Below are 19,659 nucleotides of genomic sequence, written 5' to 3'. Positions count from 1 at the left end.
TGTAGTGTCTTATAAGATGCTCGACGTTTGCATATTTTTTATATAATCAATAACAAAAGTTTTCTGCCACATTGTGGCTCTTATAAGCCGACATAATAATAGCTTTATTTTATTACATGCATTAATTCAATCTTAATAATTAAAAATTACTTCAGGGCCTTTTTAATTAATACCCATTAAAATAAATAACATAAAATATACAATAAATAATATATCTTAGATTATGCGTAATTAAAAGTATTTTAATGATGCACATAGTATATTGCAGTGTAAATAACTCCTGGCGAAGGCTGACGACATTTCTGATTTTTTTGATAAAGGTATCGTGCGTTCAATAGGTGGATTTACTGTGATGGATTTATAAAGCGTTTTTTTTTTAAATCATCTCATAACTTTGAGACTTTTTTTCAATTAAAGTATATGACCAAGTTCCTTGATTTGGCAAAAATCTTACCTGCAAAATAGTGAATATTACACAGTGTGTAAAGTGATTACACAAACCAGCTTATGATCCACCAGTAAAGTGGACTGCTTCGATTTTCATTTTCCTTTCTGAAACTAATCCTTTAGTAGTGTTAGTGTATTTCATTCAACTATGTATTAAAACTTGTTTATTTTATATTTCAAACTACAAAAAAACAATCCATTCGATATTAATGATAATATTTACACTCGTTTTCTGGTAAGCGAAATAATTCGGGGAAAATTTACCACATATTTATTTATTTAAATCTTCGATTACAATGAATAAGTACTTTGGCGGACTTACTGCTAAAAGAAACATTATCCAGCCAACCAAAAAACCGACTAATCAAAAGAAGAGTTGGTCAAAAATTTGTACAAAAGAAAAAAATATGAAAAGGTATATACATGAAGAAAAACCTAATTAATTAAAATAACAGTTATTTTTCAATGGGGAGATAAAGCTCGCACATATTACCTTAAATAAAAATACCTAATTTTATACATATTAAAGGATAAGGAATGTGCAATCCAATTATGAGTTTGGAAGGAGAGAGAAAAAGGAACCAGGAATGAAAATGGATAAAAATACATCTTTTCAAAAACATTGAAATACAGGGAGGTCAGGATGCAAGAATTTATAAGGTTTCAGACATATCAAAGAAAGAAAAATATAACTAATTATTGTTTTAAAATATTTTCAAGTATTTTCGTATTCTTGTATATTTGAGACAAACGTTACTTTATGAATTTGGTGAGGTATCCAAAATAAAACACTTATTGGATTTGATGTTACTTTTTTTAATACCTGTGACGCGTTTCGTCTTGTTGGGCCCTTATCAAAATGTATTTCTGTACCTCAGAGGCAGAAGGATGTCAATCCAGAATTTGGTGAAATGACATTTCGATTTTTGTATCCGGTTTATGATAATGTTCATATATTTTGAAGAAACGTAAGCCTTATCATGAAAGATCCAATGTATTACAGAAAGAAATTACTTAGAGAAAGTAGATTCTTTACGTTTGGATTTGCATCCGTCTGCCTCTGAGGTACAGATTTTACACCTTCAGTTTTTGATTGCACTATCAACAAAACATAATCAATATTTCCATTACACGTACGGTTGAGTATTTCTCTGCATTTTCTTCTGTCATCCAATCAAGAGTAATTTATTCGTTTTTCTAGGATCATAAATAATGTCAAGGTTTCAATTATGAATACATCACGCACTATTCCACTTATATATTATATTACTTTTTCATCATTGTACATATTAATTTATTATTTATTTATTTACTAACGGCCGTGGCCAATTTGTACGAATTGTCTGACATGCCGTTCTGCTGAATTATTATCACAATCAAATTTAGAACACCCAGGTTCGATAGGAGACTAAATCAAATTTTTTCAACACCTCTTCAACAATCAAATTTGGGTAAAAATGGATACATTTATCGAGTATGCTCGTCATACGATAAAAAATTAGCACGATAGATCTTTTTAACTTAACTTAAAATTGCGATAGAGACGTCACAGGATCAAAATTGCCGTGGTGGCCTCCGTGGTGTAGTGGTCAAGACGCTTGACTCACACACGGAAGGTTCCGGGTTCGATTCCCGGTGAGAACTCAAAAATTAAAATGTGATTTTTCTCAAGCCTGGGTGCTCTGTGATGTAATTCACCACTGTAATTAGGCCTCCTGGCCTGTTGTGGTGCAAAAAAAAATGTAAAATGTAAAAAAAAAATTTAAAAAAAAATAGTAACTATTTTTTATCGTTTTATTGATAGGTTTTCAGATTTTTATTATTAATTATATATATGTACGCGTATGCATGTGCATTTTTTTATGCGTATATGTTCATGTGTGTGTGTGTATGTATGTATATGTACGTATGTTGTATGTGTACATTTATATTAATTTTTATTTCGTTTTTCATTGTTTTATATTTATTTACTATTTCTTCTACCTTCTCTTCCTTCCCTATTTTCCCACCCCCCTTCCTTCCGCCCCTAGCGAACTGTACGTTTTGTTTTTTATCTTTTTATTCCTATGTGAAACCCGTAATAAGTCTTGTTATTTGTTGTTATTCTGTATATATATTGTTTATAACTATGACTGTGTTGGTTTCAAAAAACAAAAAATAAATAAATAAAAAAACATAGTTAAAAAGTAATAAAATATAAGATACGTATTAAATATTATAGCAATCTTTAATACCAAATTAAATTTACTTTGTGGTGTGATATTTTGCATTTTTTCTTAAAATTATCCTCTGCCATTACAAAACTAATTATTTAAGTTCAAAACTTAACTAAATATTTTATGTAAAGAAAACATTTAAGATAACGTCACATTACACAATTTATTCCATCTGCCGGTTTGTATGTAATTATGTAATTATGCCGAACCTCTCACGCATTATTACTATGAGTGCCGAACACTCCATGCATGCCCCCAAATTGTTTTAATAATAAACTGTTTTGAGTACGTCCAAATGTTTGCAGATAGGCTGGATTTCCTCCCTAGGGAGTTATTTAGATCTAAATTTGTTGCAACAGAGAGAGAAAACATTTTTAAGAAAGCAATATGGAAGTCTAGGCTCCAAACTCCAGGTTTTGTGTCGTTGTTTGATTTGTTTGTATTACTACGTTCTTCTTCCTTTCTGGAGCGTGCGGCCGCGGTCTCAATTTGGAACTAACACTGTATTCCTTCACAGTCATACTGGGAAATTAGAAAAAGGTGACTGTATTCACCATGTGTATTTGATTGATCACAAATTGACAATACTGCAGTGAGGGGTACAATGAAAGCTTTTAAAGTTTCTTTGTTTTGTTATTTTCGCGGTTTAATTTGTAAAGGAAAATTTTTTTTCGCTTAATTCGTTTTTAAAAAAATTGATAGTGATATGCGAACTTTATGTCTTTATGTGTAGTTTCGGGAAAGGGTCGGATGCTTTCATTGTAGGCATTTGCAGGGCTTATGACTTGTCATTGGCTGGTTTAGGTGGCCACTTTACCCACTGTGTTACATACACCATTCTCTACATGTTTAAACATTTACATTTTCTCAACTCTTTTATCTGTTGACTGTTGTAAAGTAAAGGAGCTGAAACCTTTATCATAAGGATGATATTCATCCGGCTGAACCAAATCACCTACTAACAATTTTTCAATTTTCCTTCTTCTTATACCAGTTAGTTAATTCAACGATAAAGGTTTCAGCTCAAAAATGTTTTCCCTCTCTGTTGCAACAAATTTGAACAAATAATGATAAATTACGACTCATTCTATCTGGCCGCCATACACTGCCACTTGCTTTTTGATGATTGCATTATTCCGGATAGTTGGAGTTTAACTGTATCTTGTACTGTATACGTCTATGTAAGCTTTACTAGTAGGTTGTTATTGTTCCAAAAATAAATAAATAAACTATCTATAAACGTGTTCACATTTAGACACTACATTGGCGAATTATTTATTGAAGTGTATGTACGTTATGTCGATAATTTGTTATTATATTTGCATATATTATACTATAAAGAATTGATCCATTACATAAAAAAATAAAATCTTACGTTCAAGGTTTTAGATGATCTGTAAAAAATATCGATTAAATTTATTTTGCCAAAGTTCACGGTATAAGTAACTGTTAGATATATTTTTTTCATAATATGGTATTTCGCCTATCAATAAGATAAATAAATAAATAAGTACATACATATTACAAAAAATACAATAATAACGTATCCCTAACTCTATGAGGCCAAGGGCCCTGTGTTGAGTTGGGATACAACATAGTAAAAATAGTAAAAATAGTAATAATAATAATATAACTGTACATAATTCAGTGGGGACATTCGACTAAAACTAATATTAAAATGATCCAGGGTCTACAGTACTCTATAGTTAAGGGAATTGTACCAGCAGAGATTTACAAACAAAAAGTAATAATGATCTTCTGTACAAAACAATCAAAACTCTGCCTGTTCGAGGATTACTGAGGTTTTGCATCATTTTAGAACAATTTAATAGTAATAATACATTCAAGTTTTCTCTCAAACATAACCATAATACACGCTTCACGTATAATTATGGTTTGGTAGTACCAAAAGTATGTAATAAGTATGGTAGTAGAACTCTTAAATATTTAGTACCTAGCATTTTTAATTCATTGCCGAAAGAACTTAAATTTAACTCACATTGTAACAAGAGCAAAATAAGAGAGTAGCTATTCGATCAAAAGTTTATATATGAAAAGTTTATATATGAATTTATATATGAATGTACTAAATACTTTTATATTTCATATATTTTCTTGTATTCAAAAAAATAAATTATACATTATTATTAATATATACTAGTATATTCTGATCTTTCCCGCTTGTTATTAATATCTGTTAATCATTGTTTTTATAAATGTAAATAGGATTATATAAGTTAGTATAAATGTCATCTCCACCAACAAGCTACAGAAAGTGGCTTGGTGGGACTTTAGTTTTAGTAAAAATATAACAATTGAAATTTTAAAAATAAAATAAAAAATATTGAAAAAAATAATAATAGCAAAAAAATTAAAATATTATTACATAAACATACATATATTTCAAATGGCATCTCGCAGCAGTCTCCTCCATTATTCCCTTTCCGCACCTAATGGTGCACAGGGCACTGCATTGATACACCAATCGCAGTGTGTCTTGATAATTTTTGTTTCAAGAAGGTAAGATCATCAGTATTACGCTTCAGGTACCAAGCAGGGATTAAGAAATATTCTTGTATAAAAACACTCCTTTAAGTAAATAATTCTTATCAACCATATCGGAAATCGAGCCCGATACTTCTTGCATGGTAGGCAAATGCGCTGACCACGAAACCAAATAGATATTTAATAATAGATTATTACAATCACAACCGGAACCTCGTGTACGGTATTTGATCAAACCACTACGGCTCGTTTACATCGAGTGTATTATTTATTTATCTAAACCATGGAGTTTACCAAATGCGTATTTAAAATTTACTACACAATAAAAAAATCTAATAATTTTAATGGATTATGATAAAATTATTACAGCATTCTTACATATCATAAAATGAATACGGCATCCGTTAATATTCATTATAATACTAAAATCGCTTAGTTTTTTCCTCACATTTTTACATAATTTTTCGATCCTTATAATTTTTACATATTATTTAAAAATTATTTTGTAACCTTCGTTTTTATTTGTTTATTGCGGAAAATTTGTTGCCAAGTACCAAAAAAATGCGTAAAACTTTTTGAAATGTTCTTCAAACAAAACAAAAAATGATCAGTATCGACTACGCGGCGGCAACGTTTGCGTAAAATTACGAAATTGATGTCAACAATAAAAAATGGTTAAAAGAAAACGCAGCGTTGGAAGAAAACAGATCTCCTGGCTCAAAATCTTACTCCACTATAGCTTCAAATACTTGAACTTCTAACAAACAAAACAAAGCATCTAACATCTACATCCATACCCATTCTCATGCATGCACGCCATCGACCTATTAAATTGATGATGAACGCTGATTTGTCCGATTTCAATCTCTAACAGCGGAGAGACTATCACTCCCTCTCACTTCTGTTCAATGTACTTCATAGTCCTAACGCTCCTATATACCTCCGTGAAAAAAATCAACGCTTATCAGTTCATGGTTTACCTCTTCGTTCTAATTCTCAAGGCACTCTCTCAATACTCATCCACAATTTCTCTTTCTTCTCTAACTCATATGGTGGTTATGCGGCTCAACTGTGGAATCATCTTCCATCCACCATTAAAGATTTTACTACAGTATCTTTGTTTAAATCACGTCTGAAGAAACATCTTATTTCTCTTCCTCAATCTCTCCTCCTTTCCTGTTTCCTGTTTTTTCCTTTGTCCCATTGAATGATAGTATTGATTTAAGATAATTTATACACAAATACATGTATTTCTATATTTTATTGGTTGGTTGGAAGAAATTGCCATTTGGTGTAAGCCCGTCAATGTAAAATTAACATATATTCAAAAAGTTAAATATAAAAATAAAATAAAACAATTTAACAATTTACAACAGGGACGGAGAACATTTTAGAGACGGAAATATGGAAGTCTAGGCAATTACGGGGTTTATGACCTGTCATTGGCTGATTAAAGTGGCCACTTTACAAACTGTGTAACATTCACAATTTTGCCTATGTTTGAACATCCAGATTTCTTCAATTCTTCAATCCGTTAATTTTACTGAAGTTGGAGCTTAAACCGTTATTATTGCAAAGATATTCATCTGATCGAACTATTTCACATACTAGGCAACGCCTGATAACAATTTTCCAATTTTTATACTTCTTCTTGGACCAGTTGGTTTTATTACAATATTTCGAATTTATCCAAATGTTTATAGACAAAAGACTAGATTTCACCACCTAGGGAGTCATTAAGATTAACAAATTAAAGCACGAATGGATAAAATTTTAGAGAAGGAAATATGGAAGTCTTGGCGTTTACAGGGCGTATGACCTATTATTGGCTGGTTTAAGTGGCCACTTTACACACTGTTACATTCACTACTCTAACCATTTGTTTGATTTGGTCGTGCCCGGTCATTCTCAGTCATTCTCGGTCCTTCTCGGTCGTTCTCGTTTTTTGTATCCATCATCGTAAATCTTTTCAGCCGTTCTTTCGCTCTACATGTCCAAAGTAACGCTTCTTTCATGATTTCGCAAAGAATGTTTATCTCAGCCATACATTCACAATGCACAGATCTCGACATTTGTGCACCAATCGTACATAATACACATTCGCGTAAAAGATCGCACACAGCTTCTGTCATCCTTGTTTTTCCAATCCATTCATAATGCTCGGCACCAGGACTTCATCGTAAACTGCCAATTTTACTACCTTTGACCAACTTGCCACGATGAAACCCAACCTGAATTTCAGAAAATACTTGATTTTTTAGGAAATAGGGGTATGTTTTTTTTGCGTGTCCTATCATATCCTATTTGGCTCTTAAAGGAGACAAACTTGTCGTGGCTTAATGATGTCACTTACGTAATGCATGTATCTAGTTTCATGTCATCATTATGATGCATTGTGACCATTGTTTAGTTTGATATAATGTGACTTTGTTTACATTCCTGTTTTGTAATTTACACCAATTCTTGTCCTTTATTTTATCCTAAACCGGTGGCTGGTCTGACTGCCGGGGTTTCTAAACAGGTGAAGAAATAACATAATGTCCGAGTTTCTTGTATAATTAGGTCGTTGAGACTAAAATTCACGTATTGGCAATACAATTTCTAAATAACAAAACCCATTTAAATGCTAAAAGCCTTCTAATACTTTAAAAATATAATTTTATATTAGAAATAACTATAACCATTTAAATATGAGAAAATAGGTTAATGATATATTTAATTTATAAATTTACTTGTGCATTTAGTAAACATTCATTCTTATGACATTCTTCAAACTCTTCGCCTTAATATAATTCTGTTTCTGCTGATTTTTTAGGAACTTTACTTTTTTTTTTAAATCCTTTATCGAATATTCTATGTAGTATTGAAAACTTATGATATTATTACGCAATCAATCGTTTGAAATAAAACTGATGTGTGTATTAATTGATTAAGACCAAACATACAGTAACAGTATCTTCGAATCGAACATAATAGATAAAAAAAAATATTACATGAGATAAGGGTTTCTTGATCGAACTTTTGTTATAAAAATAATTATGATAAATCATGATATAATTTACATTACATAAACGGAATAAATAACGCTTTTGAATTCATTATTCATGTATTGATTTTCTTGTCTTTTTTTTTAAATATAAAGAGAAATACTTGAGTTTTTATTATTTATCCAAACGTTTCAATTTTCAGACCATTTCCTAAAAGTTGTAAATAACTTGTGCTGGAAAGACGGAACATGAGTTGTTGCAGAGTAGGATTTTAACTTCCGACCTTTGGTTTATAAGTCCTATGCATTAGAGGTTGGCAGTAAATTTAGATAATATTAAAAAACAGGACATACGAGTATAATAATAAAAATCCCGCATTGCGTGGGTGTTCTGATTTATTCAGTTAGCACGAACGTATGTACAAATTTACATATACATATACACACACACGCATACATATCGCTAGCCCAAAGCAACAGTGAGATAAACCCGAAATGTTCAATTTTGAGATTCACGTTAGAAAGTTAACCTATGTGGAAATTAGTTTTAGTATTAATAATCTACTTTAAATATCATCAAATATGGGTGTACACGATCAGAATGCTGGACCTTGAAGAAAAAGCATGAGCAGAAAATTCATACTGCAGAAATGAAGATGCTCTGACGGTCCGCAGGTGTTACCAGGATAAATAAGATAATATTCCTGATAAACTAAAAAAAAACTGGACTCCGATGGTACAGACACGTTAATAGAAGGAATGACGACCACGTGGCCAGACTTGCCTTGGATATCCCCACACAAGCGAGAGCTCGAGGTCCTCCACCAGCCACCTGGTGGACCAATATTGAGAGGGACCTGAGGTGGGAGCAACTGACCAGTGGGATGACACATGACATGAAGAGTGTGAGACTGTGTACCAGAAGAGCGACCCTAGATGAACTGGGAAGAGGCAAGGAAAAAGAAGAATCTACTTGAAATAATTTAATTCAATGAAAACCTTTGCACGCCTCAAAGTTCTTCAGAGATACATCCCTGTTGCTTTAGGCTAGCGATGTATAGGGTAGGCAAAGTAGGTAATGCTTTCCCGCTTACCGAAATTTTGATTTTTAATGGTTATACGTAACATTTGATTTTGCATTAAATTGATTAATCTGAAACATATGACCATTTTTTAAACAATATAAAAATTCTCCTACAATCACAGTAAAAAAACAATTGATAAAACATTTTTTTTTTACAAAAAACTTTTCTAATTATTACCGAATAAACAGGGTGTTCATTAAACCCTGTTACATCCGAAACCACGATGATCAGTATGAGCAAGAAGACATGTTGGCACATTAAAATATTTTTTTAGATCGAATAAAATTTTAAAAAAATAAAATATCAAATAAAGCAAATGGTTACTTACTTCTGCAGGGCAGAAACGAGGAGGGGGGAGTCTGATACTGCGCCGCGCTCCCCTCACTTCTCCCCTGCAGAAGTAAGCAGCCATTTGTTTTTTAAATATTTTATTTTGAAAAAATTTCTTCGTCCTAAATATTTTTTTTAATATGCTACTTCTTACCTATACTGATCATTGTAGTTTCGGATGTGACAGGGTTTAAAGAACACCCTGTATAAAAACCATCTTAAATATGTTGTCACTATTGGGTCGGCAATCATTATTCATATTACCCTATTCACATACATTCATACATACACGCAATACCCACATATATGCAACCTTATTTACAAAAAATACGCTATGTATTTTAATATAAAAAATTGGGCATTCAAATCAAAGATAATATCGCTGATGGTTTTAAAGGTGTTAATATCAATAATACTTCAGACTTGAGATGAATAGACAGATTTCATATCCTACTCGTTATAATATGGACAATAATAATTTACATAGGTAAGCAATCGATCTTCGGGTATTTTCGAGTTTGTTTATCTACTAGATATTTTTTTCAATATTGAAGTTGTTAGCGTTTATTAAAATGTCGAGCCAAATATGAAATAAATGTGTTAATTGTAAAAATGGATACTTAAATATAAACTTACTAACATGGTGCTTCAAAAATCATCATATTACATCCAATGTGCCCCGACTCAAGACGGTTTTTTTAGCAAGTCGGGGCAAGTTCACAGACATGGGTCGTTACTGATTGTTTCGCTGTAACCTGTGTCTATCCCTAATAAATGTATGCACAATGTTATAAATAAACAAATTTAAAAATTCAAACTACCTGTAAGTTTTTTTGGAAATAACCACGTCATATTAATTTTTAATTTATTACAATATTTGAGTTTGTCCAAATGTTTGTAGACAAAAGACTGGATATCACCCCCTCGTCATTAAGATTAACAAATTACGACACGGATGGAGAATACCTTAAAAAAGGGGATATGAAAGTCTAGGCATTTACAGGGTTATTAAAAAAATGGAACAACCCAGTAAGCCTCTATTTTGTGGCTTGTCAGCAGGTGGTATAGAGGGGATTTGGAAGGAGGTAATAAATAATACACCACAACACTCCACCAATTGACCAATTGAAAAAAAATCTTTCTTGGATTTTTTCCTGCAACTTGCGATGACTTATGGCCTGTCATTGGCTGGTTTAAGTAGTGAGAAGAAATATGGATGTTTAAACATAGGCAAAATGGTGAATGTTACACAGTGTGCAAAGCGGCCACTTAAACCAGCCAACGACAGGTCATAAACCCTGTAAATACCTAGACTTCCATATTCCCTTTTTTAAGGTTTTCTCCATCCCTGTTGTAATTTGCTAAATTTATAGTTTACAAACAAATGATACTCCGAACAAAAAATATTTGTTGAATGTTTATGTATATTGTTTGTGTTTCTCTGTTTTAAATTAGTAGGAATATTTAGTCAATCGAGTCGATTTCTTGTGAATAAAAAAAATATAATTGCATTCAAGTGAGTAAAAATAGCATGGCTTTTGGACTTAAAGCATGCTTTTTAAAGAACACGTTTTTTTGACTTATTAACAGTAAATAAAAACGTCTTAAGAATAAAAGAAGCTTGTGATGAATGCATTTTTAATTTTATCCTTGGAGATTCTACATTTGTTTTGATCCTTCTTAAATTATCCTTGTTTCTGGGTTTTTCGACAAAATATTTACCTTAGTTTACATTTCAAATATTAATATTGAAAAGGTGAAAATTGTTGGAATACAGAATATCCAAGTTTCGGCGTTTACAGGTTGTCATTGGCTGGTTCTATTAAATTTTATTTCATTACTTATTTATCTAGCTGCTTCCTATTTGTAAAAAAACCGGATTGTTTTCACAATTTAACTTTACCCTATAATAACATTTATGTAAACAAAAGTATACATTATCTTGATTTACTAATTAATTTCCGCAGCTAGTTATTTAATATTTAACCTGATTGAGTTGAGTTGACTTATCTATTATTTAAGTTTTGTACGTTTTGTGCATAATCGATCATAGATAATCTACGAAATTCATGATGCAAAATAATACAATTAAAATGAAATATTTATTATTTTGTATAAAAGATATTTGGTACTTGTTGAAATTTCCTCAAACCGCACCGTACCTACCGCAAAAAACATTATCAAAGTTAGTATTTTTTTTTCACCGCGATTTTCGTGTGTGAAATAAATTGAAATTGTATTTAACCTTAATTATTTAACTTTCCTTGAGGTCTAAATATTAATTACAGCCGTTTAACTATAATTTTATGATATTTCATCTTATTGTTTAAACTTTTTAAATATTCCGAAACTAATTTATGGTGGTCTAACCTTAAATAACAGACTACATGTAGAGGGTATTGTTTACATCATGATTAGCCGATTGCTCTCTTATAACTTTAATTAAAATCGATTCATCAAGCTCAAATAAAATGATCTCGTGTTTATCATTGGCGATATAAAGCAAGTCATTTATTTAAATGAGGAATTGGAAAGGTCCTAATCAGGAGCCTTGCGGTACACCATTTATAGTTACATAAATTTCTGTTTACTTGAAATTAAGACATGTTTTATTATAATTATTTCAAGCAGTCGGAGAAGTGCGTGCAAATAATACAAAAAAGACACTTTCAATCTACGTTACATACAAATTATTTATCATAATATTGAATGACTCTTAAAGTCAAGGACGACATTGATGGGGTTATGTCATACACAAAAAAAAACTGTCATATTTTAAAAGACAAATCAATAATCATTACGTAATTAAGTACTTTTAGCAAATTCTCATGCATGTTTATTTTAATGTATTTTTGATATGCAAGGTTTGTTGATTTAAAAATTTATACATCAAGATTCTTATTTGCACTTTATATTAACGTATTTATATGTTTTTAGAAACATCTTTGATTTTGATATGAATTCTGAGAACATGATTGTTTACCCTCACCCACTAATAAATTGTAGATGGAACACCATGTCAACTTAGAATGATACAATGGATAAATAAACAATACGACACTATAATCATAACCAAATAAGCACATTGAAGACAACGATTTTTAAAATTATTCAAGTAGAATTCGCAGATAACATAAAGAAAACACGCGTGTGTCACGCGTCGCATTCCTCCTTTAAAGAGGTGTTTAACCATTACTAAGGCTTCAGTAATTAATATTTTTTTAAAAATACAGTGTTTAATATACTTACATACACGTAAAGGTGTTTTTTTTGTCGTGATAGAATTTTCGATTGGTAATTCTGTATCTTGTTAAACAAAAGACGACAGATTATATTTACGTTCGTACTCTGTAATAATACTCAAATTAATAATAGAATGCCTTACACTCGAACAACGTTTGTAAATTGTGGAAATTTACTTTTAAAATTAGGGTTCAGTTCGTCAAACATGTGAAGCTCTTTGTTAAACCAAGAATTCATTGAGTAATAAGTTTGAAGACATTCATTTCAGAAATGGTGCTTTTAATTTACGTCCACGACACTTTGATTTGACGCCATTGAATTATTTCCCATGGGGCTACCATTGGATTATTTTTTATGGAGCTAAGTTAAGTTCGTGGTTTGTGGAAACAAACCAACAGCTTTTGAAACAATGGAAACCAATATAACAGGCACCATTTTGGATATCACACCAGATTTTTTGGAAAAGGTGGCAAAAAATTGGACCGACAAAATACGCTTCGTAACTTTTTCTGGTCGCAGAGGAAATTTATCCGATATAGTTTTCAACAATTAAATTGGTTTTTTAATTATTTCGAATGCAATAAAAACAAACACATTCCAACAAACGTTAGCTTCATTTATTTCCATTTAAACACCCGATACAATAAACTTTTTGTTATATTCAAGTTTTCGCATTTCTAATTTTTCTTCCCTTCCTCTCCTAATGAAAATCCAATGAATGAATCCAGTTTCAATGTTTCAAATATATAAATATCAATGTTTTTACTTTCAACTTATAATATAATATAAGAAATCAAACACGTATTTGAGTCTATTGAACACTTAATTTTATTTTTACAAATATAAAAACAAAAATATCGTGACAATTGTTTCGCCTTGTTAGGGCATTTTCAAACGAATGTGAAGATTAGGTGGATTGAATGTCCTTATATAGTTATATAATTCAAGGTACTTAAGTAAAAAATAAAATATATTTATTAAGTATAGCATGTACATTAAGCATAATTGTGTAGAATTAAAACTCAAATCAGTGTTTGATTTCTTATATAATAAGTTCAAACATGGAGTTCTACAAAATAAACACCAAATCAATCAATAACATATACTTTCAGTTGTTTTTACAAAACCCGCCATTGGTTGATTTGCTTACGTTTTCAACAATGTTTTGAGTATGGCCAAATGTTTAAACACAGGCAGAATAGTGAATGTTACACACCGTGTAAAGTGGCCACTAAAACTAGCCAATAACAAGTCATAAGCCTTGTAAATAAATGCCTAGACTTCCGTATTCCCTTCTCAAAAATGTTTTTCCTCTCTGTTGCAACAAATTTAGATGCTTACGTTTTGTTTATAATCTAATATTTTCCCCTTAAAGTTTATGGGTTTTATTTAAAAACTTAAGTATAAATACTATTTTGAAATATCAACTGATAAATAAACAGTTTGTTTTTTTTAACCGTGAATTTATTTTTTAAAAATGATGACATTATTTAGCACCATTTAATTTATTTCGTAGTACAATTATACAAATAATCAGCTATGATTCAATATAGTCGTAAGGCAAATTATTTGGTGGTTTCGAAAACCAATTATTCGATTATTAGAAATGGTTAGTTAATAATTTATAACCGATTATTTGGATTAGTTGTTTATCGCAATATTTCATTAAAAATTGTAATGAATGGAACGAAATAACGCCACTTATAAAGAAATTGACCATTACCAATTCAATGTGGATTTCATTATTTTTGTTTTATTTGATCAAAAAGCAACAACCGTATCGCAATTTTTTTTAATATTTTTTTTCTCTGTCTATTCGTTCTACAGTCGTACCTTCATAAGACGCTATAAGAAAAAAAAGCAATTGTCATTTGAATTATTTTTTATATGTAGGTACACAGTGTACACACTATTCTTAATTCTATGGTTGCGGCCATTTTAATATCCCTTTCGTGATTTCGTCGATAGTAAATAAATCATTTATTGCATTCGACACAAATCTCAATAAATGTACCCTTACCAAATAATATCGTAGATTTTTTGTTTTTTACAATGTGACACACAAATAAAAAGAACAAATTGTAAATCCAATATGGGATTGCTCTGAATTGTTATCTCTCATCAACTTCAGGGTGCCTGGAAGAATGACTAGACAGGTGCCACCGTTTTGTAGCAACAATTCACGGACAGTGTATACTTGTAATGCCATATTAAATAGAGTTCATGAACTCGGCAGCAGTTATTCCCACGTATCTGATATATTTAGTGTAGGGTATTGTTCCCATAGAACAAACCTTTTGAACTTTTTCAAAGATGGTGAATGGTAATTATATTGATTTATTCATGCATTTCATAATGTATACAGTTTTTTGTTCACTTTGCCCAGCTGTATGAAACAGTACTTAGGATTTTCTTGTTGTATTACTGTAGAATGTTTTATTATTTAAACTTTCTACTGAATATGCTGTATGATTTTAAGGTTAATTTTTTTAATATAAATCTTGTTTAATTTTTAGGTTTATTTTTTTTTATAAATCTTGGGTATAAGGAAATTTATATTTTAAAAAAAATATTAAGCCAAATATGTTAGTATTATAAATGTTTGTAAAAGGCAGATTTGCCGTTTATGTCAATAAAATAAAATAAAATATGTTTTATTGAATCGATAAATACAAATTACAATAAATTGCTAGAAGAATGTCGAATCACACTTAACAAAGAGTATAATCTGTGGCTTTATTATGTAACTATTTTTTTTAATTCATTCGTATCGTATAAGAGGGAACGAGAGCGACACTCGATTTTGATTACGTCAGAGTGAGATGTATATATGACGAACGAACGAACTTACGAAACGAAGTTATGACAGAATATGTTTTCTTTGTGTTTGTGCTGATATTAAATATAAAATAAAGCAGTTGTTTGTTAGGCCGGTTGGTACATACTACGACCTTCACTGAAGTTCGAGGTCTCCGGCTGACGAACTTTACATATAGCTAGACGTTCCTACAACCTCCAACAAAAAGCACGTGGTTCTGACTTCTGACTACCTCGCGTTTAAAATAAGAGCTAAAAATAAGATTTTTCTAACGCACTTTTTGGGAAATTGTTGGGAGAAAAAAGTTTAGACTTTTATTTTTCTTCAAATCAATAAAGGTATCAACACTTTTGCTAGATGCTAATTCTGAATTGCTTGATAAGTTGGAACGATCGCAGAATGATTGTATACGTTATATATTTAATCTTCGACTAAATGCGATCCCTCAGGCGAATGTGCGGAAAAACAATGTATGATAGGTGCCCTAATGTCGAAATTAGAGCAGAATGCAAGGCTGAGTTAAGCATTATCGACAAAATTAAGAAAGGTCTTTTGCGATGGTTCGGTCATGTGGAGCGAATGAATGATGAAAGAACGGCTAAAAAGATTTATGATGCGAATGTGTCTGGTTGTAGAAGTCGAGGAAGGCCGAGAAAGACATGGCATGATCAAGTACAACAAATTCTTGAAAGTGGTCATGTGAAAAGTCGGAATAATCGACGTGCGTGCATGAGAAGATGTATGAATGTGAAGGAAGCAAAGGAAGTGTGCCAGGACAGAGTGGTGTGGCGTTCTATCCTCTCTGCCTACCCCTCTGGGGAAATGGCGTGATGGTTAGTTAGTTAGTCGACTACATAACCGAATATCGCACTCAACTACATTGGCTCAGTATCAGGCATAAAAGAAACATTCGCATTCTATCACTTCTCTACAATATTTGAAATAATGTATATCTGAGATCTGAAATCATGTCCATTGATTTCGAAAAAATGTAAGTCTTATAATCAAAGAATCAATGTAATTTGATACTGAAAATACAAATTAATGATATAAATTATAAGAAACATTTAGGGAAAGTAGATTCTTTAGGCTTTTGTTGAACATTTGATGTTTGGATTTGCATCCGTCTGCCTCTGAGATACATATTTAATTGTTCAGTTTCTTTGATAACAAATTAAACATAACTTTTAGGTTAGAAAACTTTGGTTGGATTCATCTATTTATTACAGCTATGATTTACCAAGTACTCGAACGTGCGTTCGAAGTTTTCTTCAATTACAATGCACAGCTACTGTAGGGTTTATAATTATAACAAGGGACCTAATGCATATCTACTTGAAGATTTTAAAGTTATTTCGATGATTGTTAACATTATAGTAGAACATATTACTCAATTTTTAAATTTAAAATCGTTTTTTGCTTATTTATGTTTATGAAAAAGTGTAACAAATTTTAATGTGACTAAAATGTTTATTTTAATTTTGGTTGTATTGTTGTATGGTTGCATTGTATACTTTATCAATGAATAAAGAGGTACTTTCAATCATAAAGGTATTTATGTATGTGCAAATGTTACATTGCATATTTTGAAAATAATGTCTGTTCTTTCAATTTCTGGTAGCAGTTTTACTATCACTAATGTATGTATAGTAAATGTACTATGGTGCCGGTTAAAAATCGTCCAATGTATCAAAAACTACATAAAGCTCAATTTAAACAATATTGGCGTTCCCTATTACTGTTAATGGTTAATGATTCGTAAAGCACATTAATACGCAGTTCAAATTTTCAATGGAACTAGAAACATATATATTGTATTAAAACTAGCGTGATTTTGCGTTAATTTTCATGAGATTTTCCACTTTAAAACTGACTCCGAAAACAGCAAAAATCAATGAACAGTAGTTTTTATGTTACGCCCTAAAACGGTTGATACTCGTATGTGGTTGCACCATCACAGATCAGTGCAAATTTCTTTCCAAATAACGATGACCACATACAAGCGATGGCATACTTCGAGATAATAGATTATTCTACCAAAGCCGATAACCGACAAGTTCTAGCAACCGAACAACAAGTTCAAAACAAAAGTGAATGTGGAATGATTAACCTTGGTTCATATTTAACCGGCTTTTTCAAGATGTATGTCAATCCGATTTTTCGTCTCACAGCGGTTATTTCATAACTGCTTGAGACCAACGAACGACTAAGCAGGACTGCAACAGATTAAAAGGTGTACCGTACCACCATATAGAGCTTGGCTTTAGAATACACACATTTCTTTGCACAAGAATGTTAATGAACGGTACGCGAATATAAATATTTAAAAATATCACGAACTGATCCTTTAAACTTTGATATTTTTTATATCGCTAGCCCAAAGCAACAGAGCGATATTTCTGAAGAACTTATTCTGAGATAATCGGACTTTGAGGTGTGCAAAGGGTTTGACTGAACTAAATTATTCGAATTAGATTATAAATACTACATTTTCACATAGGTTAACTATCTAACTTCAATATTTTATTATTTAAAAACATTAATTTAATTAATTTATTAACATATCTGCGTGTGTATCTCAAAATCGGAACTCGGACTTACAAACGGGAGGTTCCGGGTTCGATTTCCGGTGAGAAAATAAAATAATAAATGTGATTATTTCAAGCCTGTGTATTATGTGCTGTAATTTACCACTGTAATCGGGCCTCCTGGCCTGTTGTGGTGCAAAAAAAATGCTATCAAGTTCTTATTCACGCAGTTTGGATACTTATACGAATACAATTTTGTTTTTTTTCTTGTTTATATTTAATAATATTGATTTTCTATATTCTAACAAGTACTTTTGATTATTTTGCTGCTTAAATATAGCTGATTTCGTGATATATTACTTTCCACTTCACACTGGTCGTGGTAGTACGTCATATCCTCACGTCACGGTAAAAATTAGGGTGAATTGATATTTTTTAGTGGCCATTCTCTCGTAAAAATCCTGCAAAATAAAATCGAGTGGAGATTAACCGGCCTAGTAGTGTATTGGTGAGTGCATTTACCTGCCATTTAATATATAAAAAATAATAATATAGTACAAATCAATCCGGCTATGTAATATTACAAAATAACTCATTTTATCTCAAATTGACCTATGAATATTTCGGAACGAGCACGTAATTCACTCAATTTAGGTAAAACGAAAATTAATTGCAAATGTTATTTAGAGTTCAACAAAGAATAATACATCTCTCCGCACTCTGCAATAATGTGGTAGATACAAAAATTGACAAACTTCATTGGCTGCTAAAGATATAACATCGTAATATAAATTTATATTACTGTGGCCGTTATTACAAGTTCCTAACCTAGACAATATTTACAGAAAAATACGATTGAGAACATTACAGAATATCTAATTTATTCTCAACACATTACAAAACATACATAATAAATATAATGATTAAAAAGGAACGAGAAAAAAAAACATGTAAAATGAACATGAATAAAAAAACAAGATACTTCTATGGGTTTTCAAACTTCAGCCAAATACAAGTAGATACATTACATCACCCATACCAATGGAGAAAAAATTTCATGGATTTATTTCTTGAAACTGGCGGGAATCGGACCCGCGACGCCAGTTTCACATTTGGCCGTCTAACCAACTGCACCACGGCGAAATATTATTGTGGTCTTGTTGAGAATCGAACCCTTATTTCCAAGTAATATATTTAGTTTTTAAATATGTCGGTCCGAATACAATTTACACACAGACTTTTTCGTGTATTTTTTTATAGCGGAAAGTTTTAATTTATAATAAAATGTTTTAAAAAATCGTAAAGAAAACGATAAATTGTTAATATGAATGGCCTTGAACTGATGTAAACGAAACAAGTTTTGAATCCGGATTTTAGACGCCCATCTTTTTTACAGGTTGGTATAATGAAACTTGAATTCACATCAGACCAAAAATACGAAATAGATTATCGTCCAGTTCGTTAGTAATTCAAGTCCGTAAACGCGAGATTAAAGTTAAGT

General features: G+C 31.1%; 1 protein-coding gene across 2 annotated transcripts in view; it reads left to right on the top strand.

Moving 5' to 3' along the window:
- The window catches only part of LOC148279385 (estradiol 17-beta-dehydrogenase 11-like), a 41,975-nt gene that overhangs the window by 10,170 nt on the left and 12,146 nt on the right, over positions 1–19,659 (top strand). The window lies entirely within an intron of this gene.

The sequence above is a fragment of the Micrasema longulum genome, unplaced genomic scaffold, assembly GCF_059751315.1.
Source record: "Micrasema longulum isolate JH-2025_06_02 unplaced genomic scaffold, ASM5975131v1 h1tg000725l, whole genome shotgun sequence".
Taxonomy (NCBI): domain Eukaryota; kingdom Metazoa; phylum Arthropoda; class Insecta; order Trichoptera; family Brachycentridae; genus Micrasema; species Micrasema longulum.
Note: the sequence above shows the minus strand (reverse complement) of the source record. Positions and strands in the feature narration are given on the sequence as shown.